Below are 12,838 nucleotides of genomic sequence, written 5' to 3'. Positions count from 1 at the left end.
CCTGCTTTGATAATGTCACTTTCATTGCTGTCTTTGTCCTCTGCATCCGCTGTCGCTGAGAGCAGTGTGCCAGGGTGATGGGAATTGGGGCACGGATCACACTGCAGGTATCAGTGGGAATTGTGTTCGTGCATCAGAGGGAAGACTTCAAAATGTGGGGAACAGAGATATTCTTGATCTCCAGTAGATAAAAAGTGCACTGTATTTCCTTCAAGTGATCATCTCGCATTGTCCTCACAGCGTCAAGCGAAGAATAAACTCTTCTTTCAAATTTACCAGTGTAAACTTGCAGTAGCTGTGCTGGATGCCTATGGAACCTGATTTGGAATATCTACTAGCGTTGTGTCCCATTAGTACAGTGTATCATCTGAATGCTGTTAGGGAACAGCTTTGCAACAGGGGAACTTTGTAGAGAAAAGCTTTAAATAGCACTGGCTCTTTCTTCCTGCTGCTCAAAACTTTCCCTGGGGCTATTATACTGGATTGTTAGAGAGTACAGTGAGTGCACGTCCTGTATGCCAGCAGGTAAACTGGCTTAATTTCAATAAATTGGCTTCAATAAGCAGCAGCAGCAGCAGGCAGTATCCTTTACTAACCTTGGAGTTGATTAGTATGGAAGCTGTGTATTCATCTCAGAAGACGCCTGGTAACCCAAAAATAGTTCACACCAGCATTATTAAGGAAAAAGTAAGATCTTGGAGTGACATTCTGGGGCAGTCTCAGGTAGGATTGCTCAGACATGCCATTGAGTGTCCCTCTGGTTTTACACACGTGCACCAAACCCAGACTCCATAATGCTCTGACTTGGTGACGCATACCTTCACTTATTGTGAACATGACCACAAGATCTTCTAAATCAGACAACTCAGCAAGCCCTATTCCCTGGCCCTATGTCTCAAGAAGAGGAACTGCAGTCTGCCTGTGTCTCTTCCACAGCATTGGATGGAGCCTGTGGTGCTCCATTCCTGCTAATTTCTCTCTATCTGGGATGCTCTCGGTCACACAAGAAGTGCACGTGCTGGTTGAAAATCGAGTGCTGCATGGGGAAAATTTCAGCAGAGGGAAAGCTTCGGGATTTTGTGCTAAGTGGCACCACAGTAGCTACCTTGAACAATATGCCCCCAAATTACAGGTACAGTCCTGACGCCATGACCCGGTGTAGGTGTGGGCAAGTCGGATCAATTTAATGAGCCTCGGTGGTGCGTTTGTGTTGGGCTGTGAGTGAGCTTGGATGGACTCCAGAATTGTGATGGATGAGGACCATGTCTGAAACAGGGACACAGGCAGCTTGATCTGTTGGACTGAGGTAGAGGATATCAGCACAAACTCTGTTTGTAGATCCTCAATACGCACCAGGAGTGTTTTGCTGTTGCAGTTTCCTGGATTGGTGAAGTAGTTCTGTTGTACATAAAACATTGAACCTTCTTGTCCCCCAGCACGTACTATTTTATTTTTCCAGGAATGTTTTTGTGAGTGTGCCTACCCAGCAACTTGGCTCTGATCTCACCTCTCCCTTTCTCATTCAGTGGAAGACACTACGAGTCCCATATCCATAGCAAATCTACTTTATGAAGGCAAAATTTCTGTTTGTCATGGCAAGGAATTTTGGCTGGAAACAGCTTTATAATTGTATCTGGGACACCAGTTCGTGGGCAGTTGCTGAAAGTCTGTGATAAAAGGCTGTTAGCCTGTGTTGATGTGTATTAGTGAGGCTGGGCCATAAGCCGGAGCTTCACTGCATGCAGCTCTTTTATATTGGCACCTATCCATAAGGCCCAGCAGTGCAATAAATCCACATTCTTCAGTCATCTGATTTGCACACCAAGTTTTTTCACATAGAACTGCTTTCCATTGGCTCATTAGAAACTAGCTCAAAACCTGTTTGTTTGGGCAGAGAGGATATAAATACAAAAATGAGTAGCAGACCAGGCTTTCTGGACTCAACTCTATAAGAATCAGTGTGTTCCTTTAAAAACAGATATTGTGAACATAGGGCATAGGAAACTGGGAAAAATGCCAGCAAAGGAAAGAATGAAGATTAATGCAGGCGGGTCATAGGCAAGTTCTTCACATTTCCTTAACAGGATGTCAATATGTTAACGTTATTTATGAATTTATATAGGATATTATTATAAAGGCTGCCAATAAGAGGCCGTCCTTCTTACCCTAAGCTGTAGCAGTTCTTACGTTTCTGTGTGTGGCTTCTGCTGTACAGAGCTGCTACTGTGTTGAGCAGCCTTCACGTGAAGAGAATACATTTCTGATGGGATTATGTTGAAACTACCAAACTCGTTTCCCTTTGGGCTTATGTTAGATTCAAGATTTGGCTTCTGGATGTGAAAAATAAACACACTGATTTGGTGAATTGCTTCCTATTCCCAGGAAACATTTCCAAAAAGTAGAGATGGGATTCTTTTAAAGCTCTTTTTCTCACACCCCTACACAGAGGAGAGAACTCCAGGTTTGTCCAGAGACAAATCTGCCACATTAGGATAAATATTAGCACCTTTCACACACCATGCCCCAGTTTCCTATGGATGCTCCAGTTTTGCAGTTGTAGCCAATTACATCCGAAACGAACGCTTTGTCCTACTTTCACTAAAATAACACCTTACTTTTATGAAGTGCCCATTATCTCAGGTTCTTGCAGAATTGTACAAATGACAAAAATACCTCTTAATACCTGTGCGTGCTGCTGGGAGATGGAGGTGGCAATCGGAAATGGAATTTACAGTGACAATAATAATGATAAAAAAAATCTCACAGAGTATTGTATGTTGAACTCTTAGAATTAACAGGTTTGAAGATGCTTGCACTTTGCAGTGTCTGAGATCACACACTGAATTGGAGTCCAGAAGTAAAGAAAGAATCATTTTCTACTCATTTTCTGTCCCAAATACCTTTGATTTCAGCATAAAAACCCTGATGGGTGTTATCAGGATTCCTGTGGATTTCTATGACATCTCCCAGTAAAAATCCCCTGTCCTAATGCTTTTTAGCTATGGGGTTTCTTCACTTTTGGTCGATTATTATCAGCTTAATAAAAAGCTACTGTTCTGTCTTTATTTGGCAGACTGTGTCTGCCAAATGAAAGTTCCTCACAAATTAATTAAAGATTACTTCCTGCTCTGCCCAGCGTTCCTCAGCAGCAATACTGCCAGTTTTTTTTCAGTTTTTTTCATGCATGACCTTCTCAGAGAAGCTCTGTTGAGCAAAAAAAACAAAAAACAACCCAGCAAACCCCAAACCTTGTCATAAGCATATCTTTGACTCAATGGTACTCAGCATAATGCAGTTCCACTTTTTACTTCTTTATTCACTGGCGAGAAAGGATTATGCTTAATCCTCTCAACAGCCTCATATTTGTGATGTGCTGGCATCTTTTCTGTACATTGTGCTCTGTCAATTATTACAGAGGCTATTAGAGAGATATGTGTATAAGACATTTCAAATTGTTGAGCTGGCAAACGTTTACTCTAAGTGGCTTTTAATTCCTGAGGAAATTCCAAGAGAATTTGAATTGTTCCTTTACTGTTTGCCTTGTATGTTAATTTTCTGTGGTGTGCTGGGTTGTTTGGATTTTTTTGGCAGAGGTACACTAAATATTTATGCCAGTGAAACTGTTCTAAAATAAAAATGCCACCAAATGTAAATCAAAATGTTTTGCAAGTCAATTTAGTAAAGCTCAAGCAAAGTTGATAAATTATCCACACTGCAACCATGCTTGCATGGTTAAATTTCTTTCCTACCCACGTATGAGTGGTGTTATCCCCCTTCACAGATAGTAGCCACTGTAGGTGGCAGCTATAAAAATGACATATAATTTTTTTCAACTTGAGATTTCAAATAATGCTCAGAGGAAACAATATGACAAGTTGTAGAAGTCCAACAAGAAGGAGGATTTTCACTGGAAACAACAGAAATGTTGCTTATTCTGCAATAGGAAACTTCATAGAATTTCCTGAATCTCCAAGCAGGATTTTGGGATGTGGGAATTTGCTGTTCAGAATGGAAACCATTATTTTCTTCTGACTTCTCTGCAGAACAATCTGTATATTGGTCCTTGATTTAAAAGTTCTTCGTTATTCCATGTCTACCCCTGGGTCCCCAAACCTGAAATTCAGTTAGACTTCCACTGTGCGGGTTTTGAATTGAAGAACTGGAGATAGAAGGAAGGGAAGCAAGACAAGAGTTATCCAGCAGACAGAGCACTGGCCTTGCACACAGGAGACTGTGTTTACCTTTGGGAGTCTGTGACTTCGCACGAGTTACTTCCCATCTCATCTCTGTTCTTGCTTTTTGTCCACCTTGTCCTTCTGGTGGCTTTACTCTTCTGAATAGGAATGGTCTCTTAGCACCTGTTTGCCAGGCACATTGTAGTGGTATCTTGATTGTAATTAAGGTTTCCAGTCATTGCAATGCCACTACAGTTAATGGCTTGCTCAGCCTCCCTGCTGCCAGGAATTGTGAGTACGTTTCCCTGGACTTTTGTTCCTGGAAATACTATCTCCCATCTCTCCTTTGTCTAAGATGGTGTTGTGTCTTCGGAATGGATAAGGTTTGCTTTTGTCTCTTTCACTTTTCTTTTGGGCTTTGTAATGTTTTCTTACCCTCTGTGGCAGAGAAGACATTACACAGCAGTGACCGTGCCAGCCCTGCTGGGACATACCCTTCTCTCTGTGAGCTTCCAGCCATGGAAGCCACGTCAAAGCATGTATGTTAGCTAATGTGTAACTAGCTGCTTTTTACTGCTGTTCTTTCTTAGCCTCTACTCTTTTTTTCTTTCTTTTTTTTTTTTTTCTTCTTGCCAGCACTTTAGTGTTTTCATTTCCTCCTTTGCTTAGCAATATTGGATCTCTTGGATCATTGGATCCAGCCTACTGCTATCACAGATACAACAGCATTCAATTCCTTTTCTAAAACTGGTAAGTTCTATCTTAAAAACAGTTAGAATTGCTCCCAGTGGATGTCTGTTTTAAAACCTTCATATTTCACACTTGTAAGTATTATTAGATTTCATCTGTGCTAGTGCACCCAGGATAGCAGAGTCCCATATTGAAGATGCACCATGTGACAGGGGGAAGTTTTGCTGCTGGGCTTATTTTCCCCACTTTTCTGAAAGCCATATAATAAATCCAGAAAATATTCTGTAGCTTTGCCTGCGTAGATGTATATGTGTGATGGGGTGTGGTGGAATTTTTTTACTCATATTCTCAATAAATGTACTGTATCTTCAAAGCTTTGTGGAATAGACAGAACCTTACTTGCAGATAACAGTTGTGCCGTTGCAACTGTGTTGTTTTTGGAGATTTGGTTCAGGTCAGGTCAGGTTCAGGTTTTGTGGAAAAGAAGGGAATAAGGGAGGCAAACATTTAAGTCCCTTGAAGATGGAAAAAAGACAAACAGGTCACTTGCAAGGACAGGAAAATGCCACAAAAAGAGCCAGGGGAAGAGTAATAAACAGCAGTTTATTCTCATGCATGCAAATTGGCCGTTTTTAACCCTTCGTATCTTCTCCTCATTGCTATGCTGCTGGCATGGGAAAGTTGACCAACTGGGACTGGCAAGAAGCTGTGACATGTGATCTTGGCTCTCCTCAAACATAAATTGCTTTGCAGTCATAACCGGATCCTGCTCAGTCACGTGCCTTTGCCCTTGGTCAAAACAATACATGTCTTTTTTCAGACTATCTTAAATCATCTGATGTGTCTGCTCAAGGGGAAGATAACACTTAACCAAAGAAGTTGCTGAATTGATTTCATTGCATTGATCCTTCCTTACATGAACAAAGCCTTACTAAAAGTTTTAAAGAAATTGTCCGTGACCTTTGGTATGCATCTGATTTTTCCTGTTGCTTGAAGAAGCCTTTCAGTGCTCAATTGCTTCAGGGAATGAGAAAGTAGGAAGCTCACTGACAACTGTTTTCCGACACTAATTTGCTGCCTCTTCAGAGGACAACGGCTTTCACTGAGACTTTCCTGCAGGAGCTGAAAAGTAGATTCTAGAAATGGCATTCTTACAACAGGATGAGGATTTTCAAATGACAAGACAAATTCATGACAGATAAATTCAGTAAAATTCACTGAACGCTTAAAATCTGCCTGAATCACATTGCATTAAGCAGGAACTGCATTTCCTGTTCTGCTCCCCTTACCTGTCGGAAAGCCTTCTCCCTGTCTTTCATTCTTAGCTGCCCTTTGCTCTCAGGTCATGCGGCACCCTTCGTGAGACATGATTACAAATATTTGCACTTGCTGTACCAACATATATTGCATTGATCACTAGGCTCAGTGAAGCTTGTGTATGAGTTTGAGGAGGCTTCATCTTTAAAAGCAGCCACAAAAATGAAACCTGGGCACAGAATCACAGCTCATGATGGTACCACGAGGCCTTTCCAATCAGGCAACAGTGATGCCCAGAATACAGAGGAATTCAAGTGAGTTGTCTTTAAGGTGTGCAAAATAGGTATGAAGTTCCAAGACCTCTTCCCCATGCATCTGATATCTCTGCTGGCCGTGGCCATACATTATGGAAGACACATAGCACAGATTTCCTTTCAGGAGAATGGAAGTAAGTCCGGGGCCTTTTAAATGTCTTCACTAGGGAAACTGAGTGCGAGACCCTCGGGCCCTGTCGCTGTCACACAGAGCAGAGCTCAGCACTGCCCCTCAGCTCCCTGTGAGGAACTGCAGCCGCCATCAGGCCTCCCCTCAGCTCTGGGCTGAGCCAGCCAGGGGACCTCAGCTGCTCCTCGTACACATTGCCCTCCACGCCCTTCACCATCTTTGTTGCCTGCATTTGGACACTCTCAAGTATTGTTTTACATCCCTCTTATGCTGTGGTGCCCAATTGCATCCAGTGCTCGAGGCGAGGCAGCACAGCACAGAGAGGAACAACCCCTTCCCACAACTGCTGATGATTATTTTGTAATTTGCATCTCCTTCATCTAGAATGCTGTGAATACATGAGTCTCTGAAAACATCATACGTACTTTAATATGCATTTACACAGCGTAACTCAACATTAAGTATTCACAAGAAATTGTCTGTTTGTCACAGCTGTGGTAAAGCAGCAATATTGCAACTGGGAACAGTACTGGGCTGTGTGCAGTCATTTATCCTGGGTATTTGGAGTGCTGCAGTATACCAGTTGTCTGCATGCGTGGCTTTTATTCTGCACTGATGTAAAATTAATTACAGTTCCTGATGCCGTACATGCAGCTGTTTTGTCTTGAGAAAAAGAGAATCACATTGGGGCAAAACCTTAAGTGGAACTCAGAAAGACAGAGGGTGTTGGCACTCATGTTTGCAAGAATCTGAGTGACTCTGCAAGTAGAATCAAAATCTTTATTGGTCCAAATACAAAAAACAGTGACTGCAAGAGGAAAGACGTAACCTTCTAGAAAACTGGACTTAATTACATGTAATCTTAGGCTACAATACATTTTAATTAACTTAATGCCTCTTTCTGCTGCATGTTGATTTCTATAAATACCATCTGTGTATACGATACTTCTGAGGAAGCTGGCATCGTGTTGAATTCTGGTGATCTTTCTCCTGGGCAATTTATTCCTCTTTGCTTTTCTTTTCTTTCCCGCTTCCCAACGGAAAGCAGTCTCCATAGTGACCACTGGTACTTATTTTAACCAATCTACTTTCCACGCTTGGCTAATGAGGAAAAATGATACTGAACTTTAAAGTTAGCTAATTAATAAAAAGAACATAGCAATATTTTATATTCTTCTTTGCCTAAGATGCTGCCGAACTATCAAGAGCCTTATTTATTTATTTATTTTTGTTAGTGCATTACTCTAGATAAACAAAATATAAACCTCTCTTTTTTTTACACACAGGGTGGTGAGGCACTGGAACAGGTTGCCCAAGGAGGCTGTGGATGCCCCATCCCTGGAAGCATTCAAGGCCAGGCTGGATGTGGCTCTGGGCAGCCTGGGCTGCTGGTTGGCAACCCTGCACATAGCAGGGGGTTGGAACTGGATGATCATTGTGGTCCTTTTTAACCCAGGCCTTTCTATGAATCTACGATTCTCTTGTATCTTCTCTTGTGTCCCAAGATGCAGTAGAAACCAGGTTTGAGGAAAGCATGAGCAATTGTAAATTGTGGATCTTTTTACAGGAGTGGGAAAGATGAATTAATGAACAAAAAGTTAACAAGACATTAATAGCCAAAGTTTTGCTTTTCCTGAGTTCTCATTTACTGTCCAAAGCAGAAATTCCCATGATGTAGAAATGAAAATGCTTGGGATGCAGATGGTTAATTTGAGAAGAAAGACTACTTAATTCTGTAGTATTTATTGTACCTGATGTATCTCTTTCCATACTAAAATGTCCTCTCATGAAGTATTAGTCTGCCCTTAGAATTAATGGAACTATTCATCATCATCATGACTGTTATATCAGTTTTTATCACTAGGAATAATATTTAAGTATCACTGCATACAGAGAATGAAAAAAAATTAGTTTGAGAGAATTACCATTTTTGAGATCTCAGTTTTTCAAACCGATATTGAACTAGTTAAAGAGGCATTCAGGATCTTTAACAGATGTAATGATAGTGCAACAATGGACAAGAGAATTGCATCAGCACGCAGATCCCACATGGAAATGTGAGATCATCTTGTTTGCTCCTTCTGCTGACAGAAGTCTGTGGTATGGTGTATTTCAGAAAGCTGAGAGAGATAAAGAATGACAGCTGACTTCAATAGCATGCAGGGGTGGTAGAGATGGACTGAAAGTGCCCAACCGTGCTGGTGTTCCAGCACTCTTCATAGTGTTATTGATGGTAATGAAAGTGCTTGAACTCACAAAGTATAGAGGAGAGCTTCAGACCATGTCAGTAAGATGTCTGTCATGTTTTAGAAATGAAGAAAAGCTGTTTCCAAAGGGAAGTGATTTTGCTATTTAATCTTATTATTTACTCTGTCAGATATTCTTGGAGATGTGAATGTGGCATTGCCACCGTAGGTGAAAAATAAGGGTGAAATGGAGTGGAAATAAGAGAAGAGACAAAGTTTCTATACCACTTGTTCCTTCTGTCTGCACTTCAGAGAGGACTCACTGGGAAGGAAGCACACTTAGCCATTTAACTGGATAGGACATTAACAGAGGGCTTTCCTAGTCTGAGAAGTAATGAACCCGTCCAATGCACATGCTGATGAGCTTTGGTGGCTTTTTGAAGCAGTAATCTACACTACTTCATTCATTGTAAATGTTTTGCATTTAGAGAGTGCATTTCAGCCAGAGCTTTACAAATAGTCATTAAGCCCTGAAACACTGGTCTGGAATAGATGAATAAATTATATGGGGAAAGTAATCATTAGAAACCACTGTTGTTTTGTCAAATGGTGTACAGTTTTCATGTAACCAAGGACTTAAGTGCAGCAAGTCCTTGACACCTATTTTCACTTTCCTATATGAATATTCATGTGGCTTAAGTTAACACTTCATCCGTGCATCCTGTCAGAATTCAAATTCATCCTCCTCTAATGGAAACTGCTCCGTGGCACTGCTACAGACAATAGTTGGCATCAAATAAAATTGTTCTTTGTTCCAAAACTATGGTTTCAATTCAGTGGTTAATCAGATGCTGACAGCAAACACTCACGATTTCCTTTACGTCCACGTGACAGTACAAAAGACAATTGATATGTGACTAACAGAAGACCCACTCTCGACATTCCAGGCAAATCGGTTTCTGTCAATATACCAATAAACAGCTTGCCATTATATGTCTCATTTTGACCTGCATTTCTTCCCCTTAGTGTGAAAAAGTCGTGCACTGGATGCTCTAACAGACGTATTTTAAAATCTGCAAGTCTTACACTTGGCAAGTGCTAAAGTTTATTCTTCAAACCTTTCTGGAACGCTAGAACTAAAAGAAGGGATGCTTCCAGGGACATATGGTGGGCTATTAAACAGTTCCTCCTAAACATCCAGCCTGAATTTGATCTGCTAATTTAGTTGCCGGGTTTTTCTCATTACATTAGCATCAACCTCAAGGAAACAAGTGTAGTCAGGGTGCTCATATTAAGAAAAAAACAGGCAGAATGGTATCCTTTCTGTAGTCTTGGCACCGAAACTGATATTTGAATGAGTGGAGCTGGAAGTGCGCTAGACCCTGCTACCAGGTCATTCTAGATTGGAACTTGGACGTTCACAGAGCACGTGGCAAAGCTTGCAGCATCCCGCCTCATCCTGTAACTGCAACATGGACTGTGGGCTATCTGCTTTTCTTGATCTCAATATAGCTACAACTGAAAATCATAAAGCTGATTTCCCATGCGCTGTACTTCAGCTCTTATCAAGAGTTTATTTGACGATATTATCATTAACAGTCACTGTTTTTCTGCACCTCAGGAGAGGCCTGTGACAAAAAGTAGAATTGTTAACATGTTTTTATCTGATTTGCTTTAGCAGCAACAACAACCTCAGAAGCAAGGTTAATTGGAATAATGACCTTCAGTTGAGGCACTTCTTGGGAAATTCACAAGAAAGTGGAGAGGCCTGAAGTGAACATGTTAGCTTATTCTCAATCTCTGGGAATGCTTCAGGTCGTGCTGCCCTTCCTAGAGCAGAGCTGCATTCTCCACTTGGGAGCTGGCACCTCCCCACAGATTTGCATGTAATGGAAGAGTTTGCTCACAAAAGGCTTTGTTTTCACCATGCCATTGCCTAACCTGAGTCAGAAACGTGTCGTGTAAGGATTCATTTGCATATTTTCAAAATTAGTACTGCTTTTACACTGTTGCCATGGGACAGCTATGGCAGGAAATTAGCAGCACACCCACATAATTACTGTTGACAGAACACAGTTCCGATTTTATCGAGTGTGATCCCTACGTGATCTGTTGTTAAGGCAGTCATCAACATCTCAATGAATGAAACACTGATTTGCATAGTGTGCAGTGCCCAAAAGAAATGTACAATTGTTATGCTTGAAAAACAGAAGATGTGAAAGACAACTGCTTGACTGGGATGATAGGAGGGTGATTATTGCTGAGTCTCTGAAGAACAATTAGAGTTGGTTTTTATTAAATTTGCGTGTTATGATTATTGTTGAAACTGAATCAGTATGTAAATCCAGATTACCCTGACCTAAGAAGATACTGAGAAAGATGACACTTTACAAAACAGTCTGTGGGAAAACTGCAGTGTTGAGCCAGAAACCTAAATGTATCATTTTGGAAACGGCTTTGCTTTTGTTCTTTTTATAATCAGCTCATCTACTATTTAAATTCAATTTCAGAGGATTGTGTAATTAAAAAGTGGGATATAATTTATCATTTGTAGAGATTGCATCCATTATATATCTAAATAATAGAGGTTATTTATAGCAGTCTTATAACAACCTTACAGAGTTTTACCCATTAATCAGTAACAATGGAAAGATGTCAAAGTACAAAACTGAATCAGGTATAATAATATTCCAATTGCCAGAATATAAATGGCTAAAATACATAATTCTTTCTCCTTATTTCCATGGTAGGTTATTTCAGTGATTAAAAGGAAATCTATTTCAGGTGGGTTTTATTGAAAATAGTTGAATTTATTGAAATTAGTTGAATAGTTGAAATTATTGAATACATACATTTGTATGTATTCAAGAGCAATATGGAATAGTCTTAGTCCCTAAGCAAAGGGACTATCAAATGAAAAATAATAATTTGTTGAAAGGTGATGCTGCAGTAAATGAAAAACGTTACTTTTCTTAGCTTGTATGAAATTAAGGAGTTCATGAAACAATTTTTTTAACAAAATGAACTTATACTGCTTATTGATCTCCACATGCAATTTTTAAAAAGAGGGAATGAAAAGGTGTGACACACATATAAATGCATGAAATTGCTGAATAGTGTTTTGCAGCCTGCTGACCTGTAAAGTAAGCTGAGGCACCAAGTCTATTTTGGTCTTTTCTGTGGAAGGCCACCTACATAGGCTCTAGAGGAATGAAGAATATGCGAAGGCTGAAAGAAGCATCTGTTCTTTAATACCTTGGCTCAGACAGGTGAGATTTAGGAGATCTTCCCAAGAGCTTGCAGAAAACTCATGTTGCGTTTTAAAAGTTACCTATGCAATTCTGGATTCTCAGAGACTGCAGCCCAGGTTTGTGCAATGTGAGCTGGGTCACGAGCGTCAGCACACATCCCTGCTGCTTCCGTATGCAAACAGATGTCTTCAAGCAGAGCAGCACCACGCTGGGAGAATGTCCTCTCTCAAACCCTTGCAAACCTCCCAAATCCTCCTGGAGCTCCCTGGGGATCTGCATCCCAAAGCCTGAAGTGAAGAACTGTTGCAGAGGTGGGTTGTGCACGTGCCCAGCAATGCAGGGAGGCTCTGTGCAGCCATCCTTCTCATCCCCGTGCCGGGTGCCGTGGCCCCAAGAGCCACTCTGCACCTGGGATATGGGGGCTTCAGCAGGCAGTGATACCAGTCTGAGTCCTGGGTGAGGCCTTTGGGCAGTCCTGCCCTGAAACCACTTTACTGCAGAAAAGGAAGATTATTAAGAGAACAAAATGATGAAGAGAGAACGGTGGAGATTATTTTTCCACCTGCAAGGCTGCTGTGAATGAATCTGTACCAGAAATTAAGGCAGAACTGGGATAGTGCTGTTTTTATCTATACCAGATTTGCAGCTTACAGTGTTATTTTTTCCCTTTCTTTTCTGAGAAGACCATCTTTTCTCTCTAGTTTTGCTGTATGTGATTGTTTATTTGTTTTCCTCCTTACGCTAGGTGAAAGAATGTTTTATTTCTGTCTTGCCCTCTTTTGGGCAAGGGAGGAGATGTATGAAACCCTGCAATATTTGGGGCAGGGAAAAAATA

General features: G+C 41.0%; 1 long non-coding RNA gene across 1 annotated transcript; it reads left to right on the top strand.

The window, feature by feature from the left end:
* Nucleotides 1-2,956: 2,956 nt before the first annotated feature.
* On the top strand, nt 2,957-9,572 carry LOC146544234 (uncharacterized). The gene is made up of 2 exons (XR_014883397.1): nt 2,957-4,925; nt 7,853-9,572. It is a non-coding gene; the product is annotated as an uncharacterized LOC146544234 (long non-coding RNA).
* Nucleotides 9,573-12,838: the final 3,266 nt, after the last annotated feature.

This window comes from Meleagris gallopavo, chromosome 5 (assembly GCF_905368555.1).
Source record: "Meleagris gallopavo chromosome 5, MGAL_WU_HG_1.1, whole genome shotgun sequence".
NCBI classification, from domain to species: domain Eukaryota; kingdom Metazoa; phylum Chordata; class Aves; order Galliformes; family Phasianidae; genus Meleagris; species Meleagris gallopavo.
This window is presented reverse-complemented; position numbering and strand designations above follow the sequence as displayed.